General features: G+C 47.7%; 1 protein-coding gene across 1 annotated transcript in view; it reads right to left on the bottom strand.

Annotated features, from left to right (window-relative positions):
* The window catches only part of GAS2 (growth arrest specific 2), a 151,058-nt gene that overhangs the window by 36,371 nt on the left and 90,161 nt on the right, over nucleotides 1-24,526 (bottom strand). The window lies entirely within an intron of this gene.

The raw sequence follows: 24,526 nt of genomic DNA on the forward strand, positions 1-24,526 counted from the left end.
CTGCGCAACGTCGATGTTGAACGTCGACGTTGCCAGCCCTGGAGGATGTGCAGACGTTATTCATCGAAATAGCCTATTTCGATGTCGCTACATCGAAATAAGCTACTTCGATGTAGGCTTCACGTGTAGACGTAGCCATAGAGTACTGATCCTATTTTTTTTTATTGTTTTCCCACACCCCAGTGGAGGCTCCTTAAGCTGGGCAGAGGCTTTGTCTACCCAATTTGAATCAGATCATTTTTTCTTATGTGTGTGTATATACACACATATAGGGAGAGCACAGTATCTAAGCTCTAACATTATGAGTTTTGCCTGCAGCTGTAAATTGTCTTTAAATCACTTTTATGTGTTAATATCACCTCCCACTTGCAGATGTTAGCACCCTCCACCATCTCTTTTGTTTCAGTGAGGAAATGACTGGAAGTATATTTAATCATATGTTAAAAATATCACGCCAGTCTAATCATGCCAAAGTAGAGAAAACGACCCTATTTACAAGTGGAAATTATGACATGTTGGCATCCAGTAGACTGCTGTACCAGCCAACAATCCCTGGCAGTCCAAAATCAACAGGTTGTGCCTTGTCCCTCCCCCTTATATAGCTTTAACAGCAGAAAAGCTAGACTAGGCAGTTAAAGATAGACTAATCAAAGTTTGGTTAAAAAACATTGCTGGCATGCTTAGCAAGACAGTTCATGAAAATATGCCGATGGATATGGCATACTGATCGCCCCCCCGCACTGGCTAGAAAAGCAACTATTTTAAAAGTTTAAGGGAATCTATTTGAAATATTTATGGTGACAGAAAGAAATAGTATGTGGAAGCTGCTTAAACATTCACTTCTTTAAATATCCTAAAATTATACTTCCATTTTCCTTCTTGCTTGATAAATCTCCTCTAACTTTCAGACAGCATCAGATCAAAAATCCTGATGGATCTATGAAGACTTGCATCTTTGAATTTAGTCAGGCCATTTTTTTCATGTCCTTACTTTGTCTCTTAGGCTACGTCTACACTAGCCCCAAACTTCGAAATGGCCACGCAAATGGCCATTTCGAAGTTTACTAATGAAGCGCTGAAATGCATATTCAGCGCTTCATTAGCATGCGGGCGGCCGCGGCACTTCAAAATTGATGCGCCTCGCCGCCGCGGGGCTCGTCCCGACGGGGCTCCTTTTCGAAAGGACCCCGCCTACTTCGAAGTCCCCTTATTCCCATGAGCTGATGGGAATAAGGGAACTTCGAAGTAGGCGGGGTCCTTTCGAAAAGAAGCCCCGTCGGGACGAGCCCCGCGGCGGCGAGCCGCGTCAATTTCGAAGTGCCACGGCCGCCCGCATGCTAATGAAGTGCTGAATATGCATTTCAGCACTTCATTAGTAAACTTTGAAATGGCCATTTGCGTGGCCATTTCGAAGTTTGGGGCTAGTGTAGACGTAGCCTTAAAGAGACATTTTTTCTGTGCAGCCTTGAGTAAACCTAACTGACCTGTATACAAATTCCTTATTCATTATTCCCCTTCCTATAACCTCTATCTACCTGCCTGTTTGTCCTTGGATTATAAACTCCTCAGGGCTGGGGCAATCCCTCTTAAGTGTCTGGAAAGTGCTTACCATATGGTAGTTTCTGCCACAAACAAATGATAAATAGTCAGAAAATATTTTGCTTTGGATCATAGAGCCTGGAAATATTTTTTCCTGTTTGAATTTTGAACGGAGCCCAGGATATTAAAAATGACCTACAATTTTATAAACACTCTCAATGATGTTCAGTCTCATTTCAGTGCTACTATGTTTGTTTTTCTTTGTGCCTCTCACTTGGATTTTAAAGAAGATTAAACAAAACCAGAAAAGGATGCCAAAATATCAGTACTGTGATGAGATTGTTTAAAAGACAGCATTGCTTTAAACTGTAAGAACCAGCCTTTCAGCTGATGTTAGTCTGCACAGCTCCATTGCTTGCTTACATCTGATACTAGAAGATCAAGTCAGGCATAATAAAGATAAATAAAGTGAACAACGGATAAGATCAATACACTATTGGATAAACACAAGGATCAATATATAAAAGAAACAGTTGTGAGGATTCCACAGACTAATTTAGGAGTTATTTGAGATTAATTTTTTTTCACGTTAGAAGCTTAAAAATTCAGTAAAAGCCAACAACTGCACCTGATAGAACATTTTATAAACATGGTAATTAATTATTTTAGAGGAGATATTATTTGAGATGTACCATCCTAATGGCCAGGGAAACATCATGACTGATAAAATATTTCTCAGCACTACTGAAGAAAGAAAGAACTGATTTGTGACATGAAAAGACACTGTAGTGCTAGTTCTTTTTAACGGATTCTCATAAAAATATAACAGGGTTGAACTGTTGTGTTGTTGCCCTAAAAACAGAAAATAAACAGAGCTTCATTCTGTTTAAAACATCTAGGTGGCAGGTGATGGGTTTTTTTTTCTCTTTCGGTGCATCTTTCATTGCTAGCTGTGAGTGTCCTGTACCAAAAATGACACCAGAAATATTAAAAAATCCCAGCCAATGTTTCTAAAAGCTGAACATTAGATAATGGAAATTCTTAGTTATGTTGCTGTATCTGGGTCAGCCAAAGATGGGCTATCAGCAGTGTTTTATTCAGAATCCCTTATATTTTTCACCAGGCAGAGTAAACTAGTAGCCAGAGTCTATACAAAACGCTCCCTGAAGGGCAGTGTGGCCTAGTGGCCAGAGTCAATACAGTGAGGCCCTTCCCATAGGCAGCCCTGACTGACCAGTTCCACGGGCCTGTATAGCGAGCCTGTATCTGGAGCGTGATCAGCTAGGCTGTAGGGGCAGGGCCTCCTTGACCAGGTGAGCCATATTAGCCTGCTCTGACTCAATGAGGGGCTGATACATCACACCACAAGATCCCTTAGGGTATTACATCTAAGATAGAATGGAACAACATTGAGCAATGTTCACTCACAAAAAAAGCCAATACTCAGACATTCTTTGGAACCTCTGGAGTTTGTTTCTCTCACTGTCAGCTTCCAAAGGCATTTCCCCACCTCTGCTTAGGCACTTTTTGAATTCAGCATCATGCCAGAGCCTGTCACACCCTTTGCTTCAGTATCTCCTTAGGTGCATTACAGTCTCTATGAAAAGTCTTCCAAGTCATATTTGTGGATTATAAATTGGTTGCAAAGTCCAAATCCAGATGTGAATTTCTCCAGGGTTTGGAGGTGTTTAGATCAGGAGTTTTGGCTTGGGCCCACCTGTATTAGGCACACAGGGTCTGTTCTTAGATCCTTTTGGAACAGAGAAAAGAATGACACACACTTTTAGAAGAAGATATGCTAAGATATAACACATCAGGTTATATATTAAGCAGACTGGGTTGGTGGGAGGAGAGGAAGAGTAATGGGGAAGACAGAGGTCCATCAAATCCTGCACCCAAGTCCTCTATCACTGCTGCTTTCATGTGACCAGTAGGATACTTTTATCAAGGAGTGCTCCAGTAGATTAAGACTTCATGAGCTTTCCTAGACTGAGAATGCAGAGTCTCTTGTTTTATATTTAAATGCAGTCTTTTTTTGTGAGGCTTTATTTAAATTAGAGGTGCCTTTCAAGCTATGCATTTCACAGATAGTTAGCCAGGTCACTTGATGAATATACTATGATTTTTAACTTCACATGGATGTATTTATTTGTCAGGGTGTTCATACTGAAAAGCGATAACATTTAGAAAATTCAGACTGTCATAGGCTCCATTAAGTAAACATGGTAGTGGCTGTTATTCCAATTTCATCACATATTCTTCAATGGTGGGTTTAAACAAAGATTGTTTACAGGCTTGTACATAAAAACATGCACCACCTAAAGTCTCATTGCAGGTTCCATATTTGCAGCATTCAGTTCTACCACTTATGCAAATTTTATATACTTGTGTAAATCAGGTATTGATCTGTTTATGTAGCCAGAAGGCATGTTTCTGACAATGTCACTTGTCTGCACTCTGATTGTATCGTTTTTCTCATTTCAGTATGAGTTCTGCTTGAACAGAGACTGAAGAAAAATAGAGTAAAGACTTCAGCACATGGACCACAGATTGGAAATTTGATTGAAAATACAACAGAATTAAAAAAAAGAAAAAAGTCTTATCCTTTTGGTTATCCTGTTCCTAGATTACATTCCTCAAGACGGACAAGCACAGCATAAATGGCTTGGCTTAGCTGGTGTGCAAACAGGATCTTGGGAACGCAAACATGTCATACTGGCTATCTGGCCTTCATTTGCATAGTTTAGAATTTAGGAAACATTAACGGGAACAAATATTAGAGGCACATCTCTTAATTTCCCCATAGAGAATTATTAGCTGTATTTAGTACTTCTTACGACATAGGATTGCTATGAGAACCTCAAGAGACAAATATTGCATAACTTAGCACTCAAAATTGCTAATGCTACTGCATGTATATCAACAGATTCTGAGTGTTCATAATGCTAATATTTTTCAACCAATTCTCTTCAAATTCATTCCTTAGGTCTCATTGAGATCTACAAAACAAAACAAAAAGTTTGACTAATATGGCTTCACTTTTGTGTGTGTGTGTGCGTGCGCATGCACTATGTGTACGCAAAATTACCAGTCACAGCATATGAGGAAAACATTTGCTTTCAACCAACACACAAAGCCCCAAAACAAAAAGACATAACTTGAAATAGCAACATAAAGCCACCATGTTCCTCAAAAAGGCACCTCTGCCCACATGGAAATTTTCAGTCCAAAAGGCAATTGTTTCGTAAATGTGAGAAATATAAATAATTGTAAAGATTGTGGATTATTATGAAATTTTCATGTTATTTTATGTATAGCATCCACAATAGCAGAAGCTGCAATAAGTCATAATTTCATGGACTTCAGTGGAGTTATTCCAGATCCAGCTGAGGACGTGGACCATTAGATTGGAGGTAAAACATAACTTATTTGTAGAGAGGAGAGAAGGCTAATTATTGCCTTTGTGCTTAGCTGCAAAAATAAGGGAACTTTAGGAAATAACACTTGATAAAATCTATTAACAGCTGAAGTACAGAATATAAATGGCCTAATCATCAAGTGCTACAATGACATAGCATACTGAAGAGAAATGAAAGAACTACGGATAAATAAAGAAGAAAGCAAACTTAGAGACAAACTCAGACTTTGGCTGTGCATCTGTGATTTTATTCAATGGAAGCCCTTCAGGTAAACTTGAAAGCAGCCCTACATTAATTAGTTTTAGGATGTAGCCACATATAAAATGATCACATTACTTTAATGCAGGAAAGTCAGCATGCTCAAAAAAAAAGTTGATTCAAAATAATTTCACCATAGGTGGATGTCTAGACAGGCATCATGAGATAGTTGTACATAATTTTATTTATATTAGCACTGAGACACCCTAACTAACATTAGGATAATACTGTGCAAGATGTTGTGTATACACAGAAAAAGAGGCTGTCCTTGTCCCAATGAACTTAACATTTTAACAGACTAAGGGTGGGAGAAAGGCAGAATTACCCTCATTTTACAGAAAGGGATTGTTACATGAGTGAAATCCTAACCTCACAGAAGTCAATAGGAGTCTTGCAATTAACTACAATGGGACCAAGATTTCAGAAAAAGGAGTGGAATGCAGAAGTGGGACTTAGACTCAACACTGCAATGACTATCTTAGGCACCCTGCAGCCAGACGGAAGGCACAGTTCCAACTTAGGTGCCCAGCCTTCCTGTACAATGCATGGGGAGAGTTAGGCACCTATGTATGGCATTGACAGAAGCCAGCAATCTGTGTGCGAAACAGCCTAAACTACCCAAGGAGAGGGGATGGCCTAAACCCCACTCTTCCAAGGGAGTTAAGTACCAGATGCTGTGCCAGAGAAAGTATCTCCAACGACATGGGATTCACATCTGTGAAACCTCTCCTGGAGTAAGGTGCCTGTCAGGTCAGATCTTTTTCAAGGCATGGCTAGTTGTGGTTCCTGACCCCATTTACTCAGTAGATGAATAGTTGGAACACACATCCAGGATGTAGATCTGCCTGAGAGTTTCAGGGACTCTAACCCATGTCTCCCACTTCCCAGATGAGTGTTCTCAGGGCTTAGAGTATTGGGCGTCATATTCCCTGGAGTGGCTCATGAGTGTGAATGCCAGCCTGAGGGCAAACTGCCCAGAGATAGGACCCAAACTCCAAAGTGGTTGTGTGTTCTACATCTAGCTTTCCCTAACCTGGTAACAAGTGTAAACAAGGGTTTTTAACAGTGAAGCACACTATTAACATTAAATATTAGTAGTATTAATAATAATTTTACAAAAGTATGCTATTAAGCTTCATCAACTTAACCTAATCTCAAGAAAATAGTACTTACAAAAACATTGTTCAACAGATTAAAAGCAATCTAGCACAAGGGAAATACATAGTGAATTCACAGTCACCATGATATTTCACAGGATATGTCTTTGGTTACCATGCAGTTCAATCAATAATTGAAGAACACAATTATTTATAAATGTTTCATCTTTTACCCTTTCAGCACCTGAAAACATTGTTTTCTGTACAAAAGTAAAAAAAAATGAACAGCCATATTTTTATTCTTTGCTGTTATTACTGTGGACGGTGCTGAGGTATTTTAGCATGTCACACAATAAAACATGCCATAACAATCATGGTAAAAGTTAAACATTTAAAAATTGAGGGCAGGGGTGGGAGTTGGGACACTATAAAGTAAAGTGGAAAGCCACAGGGTGTTTAATAACTCAGTTAATCAGGTTTTGGATTATTTCATACAACTATAATTACGGGGTAGGGGGCCAGAACTAGGTCTAGTCTCCAGTACATGGTGCATATCACATCTTATTCATAGCATTAAATTAATGTGGCAAAAGGGAATACTCAAAAGGGAGATTTCCAAAGCCATGAACAGGAGTTAAGAGCCAAACTTCCATTGGCTTTCAACAGGAATTGGGACCCTGGAAATGGATTCAGTAGGAGAAGAAAATTTACTCTTGTGTTTATAAAAATGTTATAAGGAATGGTGAAGTAAAACACAACCCCTAAAAAAACCACTTGTATGTGTCCCTTTTATTTCAGCAGCAGGAAGACTATGTCACACATCACAAAACAATCTAAGTCCTACATACCGCATTGCCAAACCACTGGCCTATTCAGCTCTAATTATGCAGTAATACTATTCTCATGTCAAAAGGTAAAGCATGTAAGTCTCACTGGAAATCCCAGTATAAACTATGCATCCTCCTAAGACCATTCAAAACCAGAGTATGACCATAAATCTATAGAGACTGCTGTTAAACAGTATTTTTATGCATGAATCCTGCATGTGTAATGAGGATTGCTTCTACGACAGAGGCAAGTTTGCTGTAGAAATAAAAGACCCTTCTGCTAGTATCAATAATTCCTCTCAGCTGCAGAATAATAATGTTATTTATGTTTACACCACCAAGTAACACCATAATACAAAATATCTGTGTGAACGGAAAACCATAGCTTTAACAATCATGCAAATGGTAAAAGTTACAACATAGCAGTTGCCTAAAGGTCAACTTCATTTAGTCCATAAGACATTTCACCATTAAAACCTTTAAAACTGAGGTTTTTGCTTTGACTGCTTTGAATTCTGTCCACTTCACTGTTTGCTTAGGAAGGAAAATTGAAAGCTCAAAATTTTCATTCCTTAAAACATGACACCAATGGCTAGCTGTGGTCCCAGTTCTAATATTCAGGGTTAGTAATTCCTAATAGGGACAACACTTACTGTCTCATCCATAAAGGACAAAGAGTTTCTATGGTATGATTTAATTAACTTCTAGCATATTATCATAACTCATGGCATATTATCATAGCAAAATGATACTCATGATAACTTCTAGCATATTATCATAACACATAGCATATTACCATAGCAAAATGGTATCACTGAACCATAAGAAAATGTCCTACTTTCTATGGATACTTTCAATTATACATAGATGAGCTTTTCCAAAAAAATGCACCTAAATTCTTGAAGAATACCTGTAATGTTGATTTGAAAAAAAAAAAGAAAAAAAAAAGTTTCCAACACAATCCAGTCAATTACAGGTTACACACCTCCAGATCTACTGATGACAATACAACTCAGCCTGCCTGACTGAGCTAACCTCATTATCCCCAGCCTTGCTCTGGCCTATTTATACCTGGCCTTGCAGATTTCCAGGACCAGCATCTGAAGAAGTGAGTTAACTCACGAAAGCTCATGCTCTAAACTTTTCTGTTAGTCTATAAGGTGCCACAGGACCCTTCGTTGCTGCTACAGATCCAGACTAACACAGCTACCCCTCTGATAATTACAGGTTGGTAATCCTAACCTGAGTACTATATTTGAGTACTACTATACTAAACAACAGAATCAGCGGACACATAAATGAACAAAATATGTTGGTGGAGAGATGACATGGCTTTTATAAAGGGAAATTATGCCTCCAAAGTCTACAAGGATGGTAGTGCACATGTGGATGGGGTGAATCAGTGTATAACTTATATATGGACTTTTAGAAGCTTTTTGAAGACATCTCTTTCCAAAGGTTTTTAAGCAAAATAATCAGTCATGAGATAAGAGGGAAAGGCCTGATTAAAAGACAGGAAGCAAAGGGTAGGTATAAATGGTTAGTTTGCATACTGGAAGGGAGTAAATAGTAGGATTGCCCAAAGATCCCTATTGGAACCAGTCCTTTCCACATACACATAAATTATTTGGTAAAAGGGGCAACCAATGTGGTGGCAAAATTCATAGCTGATACAAAAATCACTGAGGATAATTAAGTCTAAAGCTCACTGAGAGAATTACAAAGGGATTAAAAATTTGATTGACTATGCAACAAAACAGCAGATGAAATTCAATGTTGATAAATGTAAAGTCATGCACACGGGAAAATGTAATCCCAGCTATACATACAAAATTATGGGGTCTTATTTAGCTGTTACTGCTCATGAAAAAGATCTAGGAGTCATCATGAATAGTTCTCTACCCCTGTAGCCAGACAAAGTCTCCCCCTTACAAGCCAGCTTGCTCACTGCCCTCACCCCCCACTGAGAAGCACACAGGGCACGGAAACGGCTGCTGACAGCACAGTCTTTGATGCCTTCATTGAGGCCCAGATGTGCTAGCTCATCGTGACCCTGAGAAGCAGAAAGTACAAATAGAAGGCTAACAGGCCAAACTGTCAACAAGGGGTGGGGGGACCCTCAAGAAATCACCCCAGCTGGCATTGATGGATTTGATGACCACACAACCATCCCAGAAGGGGAAGTCCCCCGCCCACACAAAAAGAATGTCCTGTACTCTCAAATTGATTATCTCCTGTCTTACAAGTGCAAATTAAGTAAGAAATGCCCTTGTAACAAACTGGCGTCACAAAGACAGACCAGTGTGATCTGGCACCTTAGATAAGAAAGAGAATACGTAACCCAGAGGGGTATAAAAGATGGGTCCAGCAGAACTCTAACTCTGAGTGCATTTCCACCAACTACCTGCTGGTCGGGTCAGGTGATTGCCTCCCGAGGTCCACAACTGGGGACGCCCAACCTCGTATTCGTCTTTCCGCGAAATTGAGTGACCGATCCGGCTTGGCTACGCTGGTATCGAGTGACGCAGAGAGGGTAAGATACACCCATGCTAGGTCTCCGACTTTTTTGTGCACAGCTAAAGAATTAGAGCTCTGTAACTAGATGTCGTTGTGTCAAGATATCATTGTGTTAGATGGTAACAGATATCTTTGTATTGGATTGTAACGTAACTTGTTAACACCTGTACTTTGCTAACATATAAGAAGTAAACAATAGCCTTTGTAACCGCACGCTTATAACTGTAGCTTAATAAACTTGTAACTAGTTAAGCTCCAAGCCTGACTGCTGTTACCCTTTTTGTCACTCCAACATAGCCGGCACAACAAAAAGAACTTTAACCGTTTGGTTACTACAGCCTGGCCGTAGGAGTGCTAGCAGCTCCCTGCTCTAACAGTAAAAAACTGGGTTGTTTAGGACCCAGGGGAGTACCTTACCGCACATTACCCGGCCACCGGCTAACAACCCCATAGGCTGTGACAGTCAAAAAAGGCTAACAGAATGTTGACCCATTAGGAAGAGAAGTCCAGTTGGAATAGTGAATCAAGATATTTGTGCTTAAAGATGTTAGTGGAAATTTCTAAACCAGGGGTTGGTAACCTTCCCAAGGCAGAATGACAAAATTTGACTTTTTGACCTCTACGTACAGTCCGAGTGCCAGCGATAATTTTTAAGGCCACTAATACTCCTACTTACAACAGCTTCATTAATAAATAAATGAAGATGAATAGCTTTACTGTTTACATGGTGGTTGATGGCATTAACCTGTCTTTTGTCAATCCACAGGCAATGGGCTTTGAACAAGCTCCCAACTGCATGGGGGAATAGGGGCGGGGCTGAGCTCCTACCTTGTGCACTGATGAAAACTGGCTCATGTACCGCTCTTGGAACATATGCCAGGGATTGCTGACCCCTATTCTAAACCTTCATAAGTCTTTATCAGCTTGATGCTATGTTCTTAGGGTATGGCTACATGGCAATTGTTTCGATATTACTTTGCTAGCATCTACACAATGCAACCTCTATTTCAAAATAATTTCCAAACAGTGGTTGGCTTATTTCAAATTAGTTAAACCTCATTGCACAAGGAATAGCACCTATTTTGAAACAGCTATTTTGTAATAGCGGCTGTTTAGACAAGGAATATAGCCTATTTCGAACTAAGCCATAGTGCATCCAATGGCTCTATTTCAAAAAAGGCTCTGTGTGCGTACACGCTGTATTTCAAAATAATTAAGCACTATTTCAAAATGCATTCTGTGTGTAGCAGCATTATTTCAAAATAAATTATTCTGGAATATCTCTTCTGGAATAGTTTATTTCTGAATAATGCCTCTAGGTAAGATATACCCTTATGGGCCAACATGCACCTTTACAATTTACTTCCAAAATCCTTTTATCAGAAAATGGTCTCTTCTTCCCAACTGTTCTCTCATCTCTTTTAATTGAGGTTATTCCCTATCGTCAAAGAAAAAATGGACCATCTATATTAGGTCAGAAGAACAAACAACTCTGTTAAAACAAAGAAGTCTCCCGTTCCATGATCCACAATTTTCTTTTCACTTGATGCCATTGCTGAGAGGCTGGAAGTAAGTCAATCATACAGAAGGTGCTCAGGATGGGGCTATGGGTCACAGGCATAGCAACAGAGAAAACGGCAAATAAGAGGGCACAGGATTTACAGGATTAGGACTCCAGGACTCAGGAGATACAAAACAGCTGCAGTGGTGCTGAGGGTATGGAGGAAAGTTAGAACAACTGAAGATATCCTGGAGACAAACACAGGCATAATGAGCACATCGTGGGAAAACTGACTATAGCTGGGTATGCATTCTGCTTCTGAATGCACTAAACACTTGGGCTCATGGAAGTTTCAGTACTATTTGTGCTTTGAAAATATCCCCCTGTGGTAAACCCGGTGGTAGACCCTTACCTGGAAGCTTCCGGAGCCTTCTAGAAGGACAGTATACTGGGTCTATTTGGAGACCAGGGAGTGCACAGGCACAGCCCACCCACGACTAAAAGGCCCCTCTTAATAGAAGAGGGATCCCTTTAAAAAAAAAAAACATGGCCCCAACAGAGTGCGGGGGACAACTGAAGAAAAAACAGGGACGGGAGTGGAGGTCAAAGGTTTAAAATGAGGGAACCAGAAGGGGACACCAAGCAGAGAACACCGGACAGTGCCCACTGCCCCTCAAAGGTGTCGAGAGAGCCAGTGGATGCCGCCCAAAGGAACTCTGCCCAGATTCGTGAGCGGAGAGCGGAGCGGAAATAGGCCCCACAGTCACAGGCTTCCCCCCCTGCCAGCCTCCTCTCCCGAGTGTAATAAATGGCTACCTTGGCCATAGCCAGGAGGCGGCTGACGAGGAGGTCCTGCAACTTAGTGGGGCCACGGATGGGGTGTGCTAGAATGACGAGATGTGGGGAGAAGTGCAGCCAGAACCTCAGCAGGAGGTTCTGGAGGAGCTGGAAGAGGGGCTGCAACCTGACGCACTTGATGTAAATGTGCGCCAGGGTCTCCCTCGTGCCACAAAAGAAACAGGTATCTGGGAGGGGGGTGAACTGCGCCAGGTACACACCCGTGCTCACTGCCCCATGCAGGATTCTCCAGATGATGTCCCCGGCGGGCCGCGGGCCCAGGGAAGAATAAAGGCTGGCCCACCGGGGCTCCCCACCCTCCGAAGATGGTAGAAGGTCTCGCCGCTTGTGGTCTGGGCGGGACATGAGGGTGGGATAGTGCAGCATGAGAAGCACGAGCATGTACAGATGATGTCTGGGCGTGGTTCGAAAGGGGACCGGCTGCAAGGCTTGCAGCTGGCTGGGATGATGCAAAGGAGGGGGGCGGGAAGGCTCATGGAACCAGGGGCCCACGGAGAGATCCGGAGGGCCAGGAGTGAGAGGGGGGCGGGGTGCACCCTCTCGCAAGACCCGGCTCAGGTAGACGTAAGCAGCGGGCGGCAAGGTGGCTTTCACCTCCTTGAGTACGCGTCGGGGAGAATGTAGGGTGGAGAGCCCCATGCGCCGGGCGAGCGCCGGGGCCTCCATCCATTCTCCCTGGCCGTCGTCCAGGAGGTCTCCGACCCTGGTGAGTCCACCGAGGACCAGCCTCCGGCACACCGCAGGGGACTCCGCCTCCTGCACACGGAGGTACGGGTTGTGTAGCAGGGGCTCCACGAGGAGGTCTTCCCCTGTGGCAGCCCCTAAAGACCTGGAGACTGAGAGCAGCTGCCAGGTGCGGAGGAGATCCTGGTGGAAGGCCGGCAGCTCCGAGAGGTCTCGCGCATGGCCTCTCAAAGGCAAATAAAGGAGCTGCCAGTCATATCGGAGCCCTCGGAAGCGACGGAGGAAAGCGTGCACCAGCGTGCTCCATGCTGGACTGTCTGCACTATTGCTGTTAAGGAGTCCCTGCAGGGCCCGGAGGTGGAAGACATGGACCTGAGTGTGCAGGCAGGTCAGGCCCTGCCCTCCCTCCTCTGGGGGGAGATGAAGAACCCCTGCAGGGACCAAGTGCAGTCCTGGCCAAAAGAACTCCAGAACTACCTTCTGGAGGGCGGCCAGGAAACCGGGGGCTGGGACAAGGGTGTTGAGACGGTGCCAGAGCATGGACAGGACTAGCTGGTTAAGCACAAGTGCCCTCCCCCGTAGGGAGAGGCACTGGAGCAGCCCCGCCCACCTCCGCAACCGCTCAGCCACCCTGCCCTCTAAACCCTGCCAGTTTTCCGGTGGAGAGGGATGCGTGGCAGATAGAAAGATGCCTAGATAGGATAGCGGACCCGTGTTCCACCGTATGGCCTGAAGCGCAGGTGGGAGGTGGCCCGCCTGCCACCCAGCCCCAACCACCAGGCCAGAGCTCTTGACGCAGTTGACCCGGGCAGAGGAGGCTGCTGAGTAAATGGCTTGGCAGGCCTCCAACCGCACCAGGTCTCCCGGGTCCTGGACCACAAGGAGTACGTCGTCGGCATACGCTGACAGAACCAGCTGCAGCTCTGGCTCACGGAGCACCAACCCCGTCAACCTTCGTCGAAGGAGATGGAGGAAGGGCTCGATGGCCAGAGCGTAGAGCTGGCCTGACAACAGGCATCCTTGACGCACCCCTCGCCCAAAGCTGACTGGAGCGGTCAGGATCCAGTTGAGCTTGACCAAACACTCTGAAGCAGTGTACAGCACCCGGAGAAACCTGATGAAATGGGGTCCGAAGCCGAAAGCCCGCAGAGTGCCCAGGAGATACCCGTGCTCCATCCTGTCGAACGCCTTCTCCTGATCCAGGGACAGGAGGGCGAATGACAGACCATACCTACACCCAATCTCCAAGAGATCCCAGACCAGATAGAGGTTGTCAAAGATGGTGTGGCCCTGGACGGTGTAGGTCTGGTCGGGGTGGACCACGTCCTGCAGCACGGACCCCAAGCGACGGGAGATAACTTTAGCGATAATCTTGTAGTCCTTGCTGAGGAGCGAGATGGGACGCCAGTTCCGAAGGTCACGGGGGTCCCCCTTTTTGGGCAGCAGGGTGAGGATGGCCCGCCTGCACGATGGCGGGGGACCCCACTTCACAAGGACTAGGCCCAGACGCTGAGCAGGTCTGGACCGAGGACGTCCCAAAACACGCAGTAGAACTCCACGGCCAGCCCGTCCATGCCTGGGGACTTGTTGGTGGGCATGAGACGGAGGGCTTCCGAGAGCTCAGCCAGAGTGAGAGGGAGTGATAGCCAGTCCTGGTCGCCTGTGCTGACCGAAGGGAGTTGGTCCCAAAGCACTCTGCAGGCGTCGGTGTCGGTTGGATCTGGGGAGAAAAGGGTGGCATAGAAGGCACGAGCCCTCTCGCGCATCTCTGCCAGATCCGTAAGAGGGGTGCCATCCTCTGCAAGGAGGCAGAGGATATGTTTCTTGGCACTCCTCTTTTTCTCCAGGGCATAGAAGAAGTGGGAGCCATGGTCTATCTCCCAAAGGAGCTGGATCCGCGACCTCACAAAGCCCCCTGTGCCCGAAGGGCATCGAGGGCCCTGAGCTCGTCCCGCTTCTCCTGGTACATGCCACAGAGAGATGGATCTCTGGGGCTGGCGGCCAGGCGCCTCTCCAGCTCAAGAACCTCCCGCTCCAGCTGTCCTATCAATTCATCCCGTCGCCGGCTGGTCCCCCGGGTATAGTCACAGCAGAAGAGCCGTGCACGCACCTTTCCCAGATCCCACCACCGCTGCGCCAAGGCAAAGGCACACTGTTGCTCGCGCCAGGCCAGCCAGAACTTCCGGAAGGACGCCACGAAGCCCACATCCTCCAGCAGCTTGTTATTAAAATGCCAGTAGGCCGACCCCCGCTTCCCTGGCGAGAGGGAAGCCTTCATGGCCACTAAGTGGTGGTCTGAGAAGGGGGCCGGACGCACGCTAGAGGAGCGGGCCCGCGAAAGATGGTGGCGAAAGATGTAGATGCGATCCAACTGGGAGTGCATGGATTTGTGGCCCACCACCCGGATGTAGGTAAAGACGGTGTCCTTATCCGGGTGGTGGCTGCGCCAGACATCCACCAGGGAACGATGATTGATAAGCTCCCTGAGGACATCCGCAGCGGCCAGGCACTGCTCCATCCCCGTATGGTCCCGTTCCTTGAGGGTGCAGTTGAAATCCCCGCCGAGGACCAGGCACTTGTGAAGATCGATGGAGTCAAGGAAGGCTGCCGCCTGCCAGAAAGAAGGATGTTCTCTCCGGGCCAGATGTTGGGGCGTAGATGTTGACGAGGTGGAGGGACAGCCCCTCCACCCGTACCCGGAGATACAGCAGGCAGCCTGGCACGACCTCAACACTCCCCAGCACCTCGGGCTGCAGGTCTGGGGAGAATAGGGTCACCACCCCCGGCCCGATGGGCCGAGAGGTGACTAAGGTGGACGCTGTCTCCCCACTCCAGCCGCCAGCTGGCTTTGGCGGCTGGAGTAGTGTGGGTCTCCTGGAGGAAGATGACCAAGCACCCCCCTCTCAGAGGAAGGAGAGCACCCGGCACCTGTGGAGACCCGACCCACAGCCCCTGGTGTTCAAGGGGGCAAAGATGATCGGCGGCATTTAGAGGGCTGGGGAGGATCCTCGCCAGAGGGAACGCCAGCGGTCCCCATGGGGCCACGCAGCAAGCTGTGGATGACGCCATAGGTGATTAGGGCATCACAGAAGCCGTGGGCCCATTGGTAGGCCGTGGCGTCCCTCCTCCCGGTCCCCTTGCCCTCCTTCAGAAGGGCCCTCATGGACTCAAGGATGAGATGGAAGTCACCCCAGCGCTGGAGGGAGAGAGCTACTTTGTTCTTGGAGCCGCGAACGTCCTCCAAGAACTCGCGCATCTCATCCGCCAGCGCATGGGGTGCTGAGGCCTTGGGGTCCTGAGTGCCCCTCGGACTCATATCCTTTTGGGCTCCGCGGCTGGCAGGGAAGGTCATGCAGTGGCTGGGGCTTGGTTTTGGGAGGACTAGGGGTGGCGGAGGGAGAGCAGCCCCAGAGGTGCTGGGAGAGGGCGAGACAAAGGGGGCCTCCCAAGGGATTGTGGCCCTGGGAGCAGTTATGAGCAGACGAGGGTCGAGGGGAGGTGCAGGAAGAATGGGGATGGGGGCAAAGGTGATGAATGTATTGGGGGGAGGGTGAGTGTCGTGGAGAGAAGGGGAAGGCAGAGGGAGAGGGGGCGGGGGAGATAGAGGAGGAGGAGAGTCTAGAGGGGGTTGGGGCGCAGTTTCTGGGATGGGACTTTGACTGGAAGAGGGGGTGGAAGTGGGGGTATGAGTAAGAGGGGTGTGGGGAGGGGGGGCTTTTCCAGGCGGCAAGAGGGGAAGGGGGGATAAGGGCGAGGTGCCTTTGCGTCTAACAGCAGGCACCAGTGAGGTGAAGGGGTCGGCGTTGGGGTTTTTGATACCGGGGGGGGCAGGGTACGAGGGGAACACAAATCCCTCCGGGATATCCAGGGGCAGGACAGCTACAGCTAGGAGGTGATCCTCAGCTGAGGGGGCGGTCGCACCCTGTGACGTCCCAGAACAAGGGAGGATAATGGTTGGGGGATCGCTGGCAGGTAGGGAGAGAGAAGGTGAGGGGGGCGGCTGGGTGTGGGTGGCTGGCCCATAGGCCTCTAGGAGCAGACCCCCTACATCCACAGCAGCCAGCGTAAAGCCTAGGGCCTCGACCTCCTGCGAGAGGAGGGCGAGGCTGAGGCTCATCTCCAACGGGCACCCCACGACAGTGGTCTGGGCAGCGTCCGGAGGGGTGTCGGAGGAGGGCACGGGCTCAGGACAAGCCCCCTCTACCCCTTCGGGCTCGGGCTCTGGGACAGGAGGGGCGATATTCTCCATTGCCGCCGCGGCGGCCTCAGTCACCCCTGGCAGATGGTCAGTAGCCAGGGGTTTAGCAGATGGATCAGGGCTGGCGGCTCTTGTTAATGCTTTGCGTGGCACATCCACCCCGTCCTCCGACAGGGTGGAGTGCCGGGCGCGTGCACTTCTTTTCTTGCGCTTCCCCCTTACCAATACCCAGTCCTCCAGAGAGGGGGGCTCAGTGGTAGAGGAGGAAGGACCAGGGGACGGAGGCAACGAGGAGGGAGGGAAGGAGGAGGAGGACGGGACAGTGAGGGAGAGGGACGGCCCGCCCTGGGGTGGGCCCTGTCCGGGTCCTGCCACCGGCCCTGCCTCCCTCTCCTCCACAGACCTGGCTTGGGCGCCAGTGCCTGCTTCTTCTTGCCCTTCATCATGTGCCTGGGCATCCTCCGACACCCGAGCGGCGATGGTTCCATCCGGGGCGGGAGGAGGAGGGGTGGTCCCAGGGCCTGTCGCAGTCGGGGTGTCGCCGGTCATGTGGCTGGCACTCCCTGGGTTGGAGGAGGTCCCGGGCTCGTCTCTTTCGTGCTGGGCCAGGGGGCAATCCCTCCGGACATGCCCCGCCACCCGAAACACGAAGCACCGGGCCACCCCCAAGGTGTAAAAGACCCGGTACTGGGCCCCTTGATGAGGCACCAGTATAGTCCCCTCCTGGGCCACCCCGCCCTGTGCTGCCGCCGGCGGCAGTTGGATTCGCGCCTGCTAGCGGAAGGAGAGCATGTGCCATAGGGCGGGGTCTTTGCAGCCAAGAGGGAGGGGACTCAGGACCGACAAGGGTTGGCCCAGGGAGGTGATGAAAGGCAGAAGGGTGGAATTGGGAAGGAAGGGAGGGACAGAGGAGAAAACCACCTGCACGCCCAGGTCCTCAAGTGGCTCCATGGGCACATAGATGCCCCCCGACCACCAAGCCCCTCTCCACCGCCTCCTGCGCGGCAGCCTCTGATGCCAGGAAGAAGACAATCTTCCTGAACATTCCAGAGGCCACCACCACGGCCACGGGCCCCACCACCCATGCCAACGCCCGCACATAGGTCTCCACGTGGGGCGAGGCCGACACCATGAGGCAGAGGACTCCGTGCCTCCTGGTGAGGGCGGGGAAGGGGCCACGACCATCGGGGATGGTATTCCGAGCGGAGGTGGAAGGAGCAGAGTGCAAGGTGGCCACCACCACCTGGGCATACGACCTGGGGGCCGGGGGATCCGAGCCCTCAAGATCAGTGGTGGGAGCAGGGCGGGAGGGAAAGAGCGGCTGCAGCAGGTGCATCAGCAGCTGGGGTGGAGGGCCCAGCTACGGGAAGTTTGGCCTTCCGGGCAGGGCTCTTGCCCTTTTTGGTCCCCTGGCCCTTCCTGCCCTTTTGGGGGGGTTGTATTAGGGGCGGGGTCACCAGAGAAGGATGCCGCGGCAGGGGCAGCAGGAGCCCCGGAGCCCATGCCCACGCCCTCAACCGTCACATAGTTCCCGGCAGCCCTGGACAAGTCAGCCGCTGCTGCAGAGGTGGAAGGAGTGACAGTGGAGGGGAAGGGGGGGAGGGGGGCATCTATGGACAACCCCCCAGTGGGTGGGGAGGCCATTTTATAAGGTATGAGGATTCGTGAAAAAATGGGAGTGGGGCCTTTAACTAGTGGGGGAGGGGAGAGGGGAAAAAGAAAGAGAAAATGAAAATGGCTGCCCCTCCCGTACCAGCCAGGCTGAGGACCTGGACAGGCAGGGGTGGGGCAGGAGGGTAAAATAAAAAAAAAAAACAAAGGAAAGGGAACACAAAAAGGCCACAACTCCCAACACAAGATGATAAGATGGCTCCTGCTTCTGCACTGGGATGTGGGGGGAATTCAAGATGTGTGTGTGGGGAGGTGAGTGCAACGAAGGGGAAGGGGCTCAGGCACAAAGGGGAGGGAGAAGAGGGGGAAGAAAGGGGGTGGCAGAGCTAACCAGAAAGGGGGGGGGGGCAGGGGGTATAAAGGGAGGGATGTGCCCATGGGTGCCTGAGGGGTGGGCCCACAGCAGCTGCTGCAGAGCCTCACAGAAACAGAGGAAGGAGAAAGGGGCAGATGGTTAGGGTGGGGCCCAGATGGAGAGGGCCCCAGTGGCAGCTGGGTGTGGGGGGGCGGCAAAGGAGGCAGTGGCTGCAGGGGTGGGGCAGGGACCACACCCTAACACCCCACCCCCAACTACGCAGCCACCCCTGTGGAGCCCTGATGGAGAGGGACCCCACCTAAACTCACCCGCCCCAGCCACTCCACAGCAAGCTGTGGAGGGAAAGCCCGGCCACCGCCCAAGAAAGCCCCTTACCTCTTCTGAAGCAGCGAGGATGCAGCAGCCAGTAGATGGAAAGAGTGGGCCCAAAGGGAGGGCCAGAAAATTCCCCCCCCAGAAGATGGAAAAAAAGCGGGGAGGAAGGGTTCTCCCTTCCCTGTCAAAAGACAGGGCAGCAAGAGTCCCCCCACACACCACCCACCCAGCAGCTCCAGAGGAAACTAGCCAGGAAGGGTGGCATGGGGGGAAGGAAAGAAGCAACCTGCCCAAGGCAGGGAAAGGGAAGCTGGCCCAAGAAAGGGGCCAAAAGACAGTCCCAGGTGGGGTCGAAGCAGCCAAAGGCTGCCTGTCCCCCAGTACTCACCTCCCAACTGTGGGGCTCCCCAGGTGGGATCCCCGCAGCCTGGAGGACAGAGCGTTTCTGTTCCCTGTCTAGGCCCAGACCTTCGTTGGTCAGATAGTCCCTGTGCTCCCTATAAAAGGCTCCCCATCTGGTAGCAGGGGGGAAGGTTTTGGGAGGTGCACCAGAGGAGCACGAGCATGAGCACAGCGAAAAGGTACCACGGGGAAGTGGTGGGCGAAGTGGCCCAGGGTGAGACTACTACTTTGGGGCAGGGGTAAATGTCCTGCCGGTTGCCTCTTGTTCTCGTAGGGACCCTGGGCTGGAGTCCAGGGTAGGGGGTGGGTCTGGACTCCCCCCATTCCTTCCCCCGAGGGATCACTTTACTGGAGCAGGCGCGGGCCTGCAAGGAGACTGGTATTATTCTCCCTGTACTGGTCCTGCCTATGATGAGGATGGCTCGCTAAGCAGAGACCCCTGCCTTTGGAAGGGCCTGGGCAAAAGGGGGGCCTCCGTGAGTCTCTGAGGCAGCACAGATCTGCCAGGAAGTGCAGGGACCCACAGAGGCTGACAAGGGACTTTGTGACACCCCCCAAATGTCTATATTATCTTATTTCCCATGGTTAATCCTGTGATGATTTCCCTGGGTGGGCATAAATCTGTAGGTTACAACAAAGCACCCATATATTTTTATAAAACACCGCATTCTTCTCTCCATGAAGGGGCAGTAGTGTATACTAGATTACTGTTCATAGACTAATCATATGCACACACAGAGAGAGATACTTGAGCCTCCTTTCCATAGTGAATCCCAAAAGAAAATGCTCATGCTCTGTTTCCATAGCAACCAAACTACAGTGACTTTCCATGCATGGGTTTGTACAGGGAGTTAGTTGAAGTCAAATCCTTTGGTATTACCACTAGAACAGAATGCTGGAGAACATAAGTATGAGAAAAGCACACAAATAAATAAATAAATAATGTGACTGTGTGTGAGATATTCTTTATTATTCGGTTGGTTTACAGGGGAGGACTCCACAAAGTATGGAGCACCTTTCACAGTTGTATAGACTTTAAGGCTAGAAGGGGCCTTTAGGTTATCTAGTCTGACTTACAGTATATCACAGGCCATAGACAGTCACCTAGTTACCCCTGGTTTGAGCCCAACAACCTGTGTTTGACTAAAGTATATCTTTCAGAATGGTATCTTGAATTTAAGACTTGAAGAGATGGAAAATTCATTTTCATTATTTATATCACCTTGGCTACGTCTACACGTGAAGCATACATCGAAGTAGCCTATTTCGATGTGGCGACATCGAAATAGGCTATTTCGATGAATAACGTCTACACGTCCTCCAGGGCTTGCAACGTCGATGTTCAACATCGACGTTGCGCAGCACCACATCGAAATAGGCACAGCGAGGGAACGTCTACACGCCACAGTAGCACACATCGAAATAAGGGTGCCAGGCACAGCTGCAGACAGGATCACAGGGCGGACTCAACAGCCAGCCGCTCCCTTAAAGGGCCCCTCCCAGACACACTTGCACTAAACAGCACAAGATACACAGAGCCGACAACGAGTTGCAGACCCTGTGCATGCAGCATGAATCCCCCGCTGCAGCAGCAGCAGCCAGAAGCCCTGGGCTAAGGGCTGCTGCACACGGTGACCATAGAGCCCCACACGGGCTGGAGAGACAGCGTCTCTCAACCCCCCAGCTGATGGCTGCCATGGAGGACCCCACAATTTCGACGTTGCGGGATGTGGATCGTCTACACGGTCCCTACTTCGACGTTCAACGTCGAAGTAGGGCGCTATTCCGATCCCCTCATGAGGTTAGCGACTTCGACGTCTCGCCGCCTAACGTCGAAGTTAACTTCGAAATAGCGCCCGACGCGTGTAGCCGCGATGGGCGCTATTTCGGTTAGTGCCGCTACTTCGAAGTAGCATGCACGTGTAGACACAGCTCTTCACTCTTAAATATCTATGCCTTACTGTGAATTTGAATTTATCTGATTTTTACCTTCCAGCCATTAGTTCTTGTTATGCGTTTCTCCACGAGATTAAAAAAAAATTTTTTTTGTACAAAAGAACCTCAGAGTTACAAACACCAACATTACAAACTGAGCAGTCAACCACACACCTCATTTAGAATGAGAAGTATGCAAGAAAAGGTTAAGCATGGTTTAAGATTTATGATTTAAGACTAAAATTAAAAGCGGAAATCAAAAGCACAAGCTGGCTAAAAAGCTCTAATTTTATGCAAGTCTACTTTAAAGGTATTCAGCTGACAGAATACAAAAAAAAGCAAATACAGCTACAGTACAGTGCTGTGTTAAAAGTAAACTACTTAAATGAAGAGCAACATTTTCCTTCTGCATAGTAAAGGTTTAAAATTGACAATATTCAGTTATAGAACAATCATAACATTTTGTTTTGCATGAACATGGCAGAATTACAAACATCCTTCATTCCTGAGGTGTTTGCAACTGAGATTCTATATCTTCTGTGAGGAGGTGAGCACTCTGAAGTGTCCCCTACCTCAGTGGAAATTGAGGCCCAAAAGATTTAATGTGAATAAAAATCTAAAAGAAACAAATTATAAGAGTTTTCCTTCAGTGACATTTTACATTTTCATCATGTTTCTGTTATAATCACATTATGTCATTTAAATTTTAAAAAATGTTTTGTCAGTTTATCTACTATAGTGAGAGGAGTGAGGCTATTAAGCAACAGTTGAGTGTCACAAAACCACTTAGTGACAAGAAAGTAGGAACGGAACACAATGAGCAAAATCATAGAAAGACAGGTCTGGAAGAGACCTCAGTAAGTCATCTAACCCATCTAGTCCATGGTTTCCCAAACTGGGGGCATGCCCCCTGGGGGAACATGCAGGAATTCCTGTGGGGGGAGGGGGCAAGGATACCCGCCCCCCCCATCATTTCTGCCACCCCAAGAAAGGTAGGTGGCTGAGGTGGCTGGGCAGCTGGGCCCAGCAGCATGGGGCTTAGGCAGGCAGCTCAGGTGGCTAGTCCATGGCCCCCAGGACTCAGGGAATCTGGCTGTACCAGGCACCCGCAAAGGGCCAATAAAAACTATTTGTGCTTATTTTTAATTTTAAATAACATTTTATGTCAAATTTGTGTGTTTATTTTAAATTATACATTGAATTTTTTTATTAAAAGGGCAGTTGGATGATGGTAAAGAAGAGGTGGGGGAGCAGGAGGTTTTCTCAAAAATCAAAAGCCCAACACTTGTATTTATATGCATGTGAAAAATTCAGACCCTGAAGCATTAAGACAGGTTGGTGAAGGCTATAACCCAGTGGCATGATCCATAATGAAACAGATTCTAGTGCCACTAAAATATAATGTACTTTATTTTGAATAGTCTTAGAGAGTGTTAGTCTGTATCTTCACAAAACAAAAAGGCTGTCCTGTTGCACCTTAAAGATTAACAATATTTTTTATTAGGTGATGAGATTTCATGGGACAGACCCACTTCTTTATATCCAGATCTCTTCTCAGATACGAAGAAGTGATTCTGTTCCATGAAAGCTCATCACCTAATAAATAATAGTCAGTCTTTAAGGTGCTACAGAACTGCTTTTTTGTTTTATTTTTGAAGTATACTAACAATGGGTTAAGTCTACTCTCATCGAAGTCAATGGCAATATTTCCACTGATAATCAATAGAGCAGGATTTGGCCCTAATACTACAGTTCGACATCTAATCCATAACACAGTTAGATTTTTTTGGCACAATTCTACCTGGAATGCAGAAGCATGATATGAAACAGGGGTGTTTTGTTTGCACACTTAGAATTGGAAACTGACTTGGAATGAACTGTATAATAGAAAAGCCAGCAGTAAGGAAACTGTGACACAAAATTTTGGAAGGTACACTTACAGTTTATCAAAAAGAAAAGGTTAAGAATGGTTTAGGATTTGTGATTTAAGACTAAAATTAAAGGAAGACATCAAAAGTGCAAGTTGGCTAAAAAGCCCTATTTTATACAATGCTACTTTAAAAGTACAGCTGAAAAATTACAGTTACTCATTTTCCACTGTTAAAAATGTGTTTTAATGGGAACAACAGTGACTTGTGAAACTTGATACTGTGAAATGTAATAGAGGACAAAAATTGAACTAGAAATGTGAATTATAAAACCTCATGAATTATATACACAAATGCACAGCTATAGTCTTTGGCTGATTGGCATTTAATTTTGCACAAACTGGTTAAAAAGTAATTGTCTTAGTGCCCTAAAAATATTATAGAGTTAAAAAGAAGTTTCATACGCACTGAAATATAAATTCCTTGCTTTATCACATTACAGTTCCTTGGCAAAGTCTATCCATAGCCCAATCCTTCATTTCTTGTACACAGAGAATTTACGAATTCATTAGGACTACAGTTACACTACAGCATTCAGCCGACAAAAGTCGCTGTCAGAAGAGATTTCTTCTGTTGACAGAGTGCGGCCACACACAAAAGCAAATCAGAAGTGCACTCAGCTCTGTTGATAGATCAGCCAGACTGTCCGGCTGCTCTCTCAACAAACAAGCACCCGAAAGCACAACAGACAGGGCTGTTCATTGTTCTGGATGTCCTGTCTGGCGAGAGAAGGCCTTCCAGAGCCTCCACATAGCTTTTTTGTCAACAGAACCTGTGAAAAATGTCTGTAGTAGCACATTTTCGTATGCGGGCTAACCAACTGATGTAAGTCAGACAGGGGATGGAAGGACAGGAAACTAATTCAGACTACAATTCAGTCTTTAACCTCTCATTCAAACTTTGACCTGTCTCCTGAGACTGTCAAGAAGGGTACCAATTAACATAAAGTGGGACAATGGCTTTTCTGATGAGAATATTATTCCAATATTCCAATAAGAAACCATCTCCTCTGTTGGTGAAGATTTTTGGTCATCCCTGATCCCAGCCAGCCTGGAATCAAT

This window comes from Carettochelys insculpta, chromosome 6 (genome assembly GCF_033958435.1).
Source record: "Carettochelys insculpta isolate YL-2023 chromosome 6, ASM3395843v1, whole genome shotgun sequence".
NCBI lineage: Eukaryota > Metazoa > Chordata > Testudines > Carettochelyidae > Carettochelys > Carettochelys insculpta.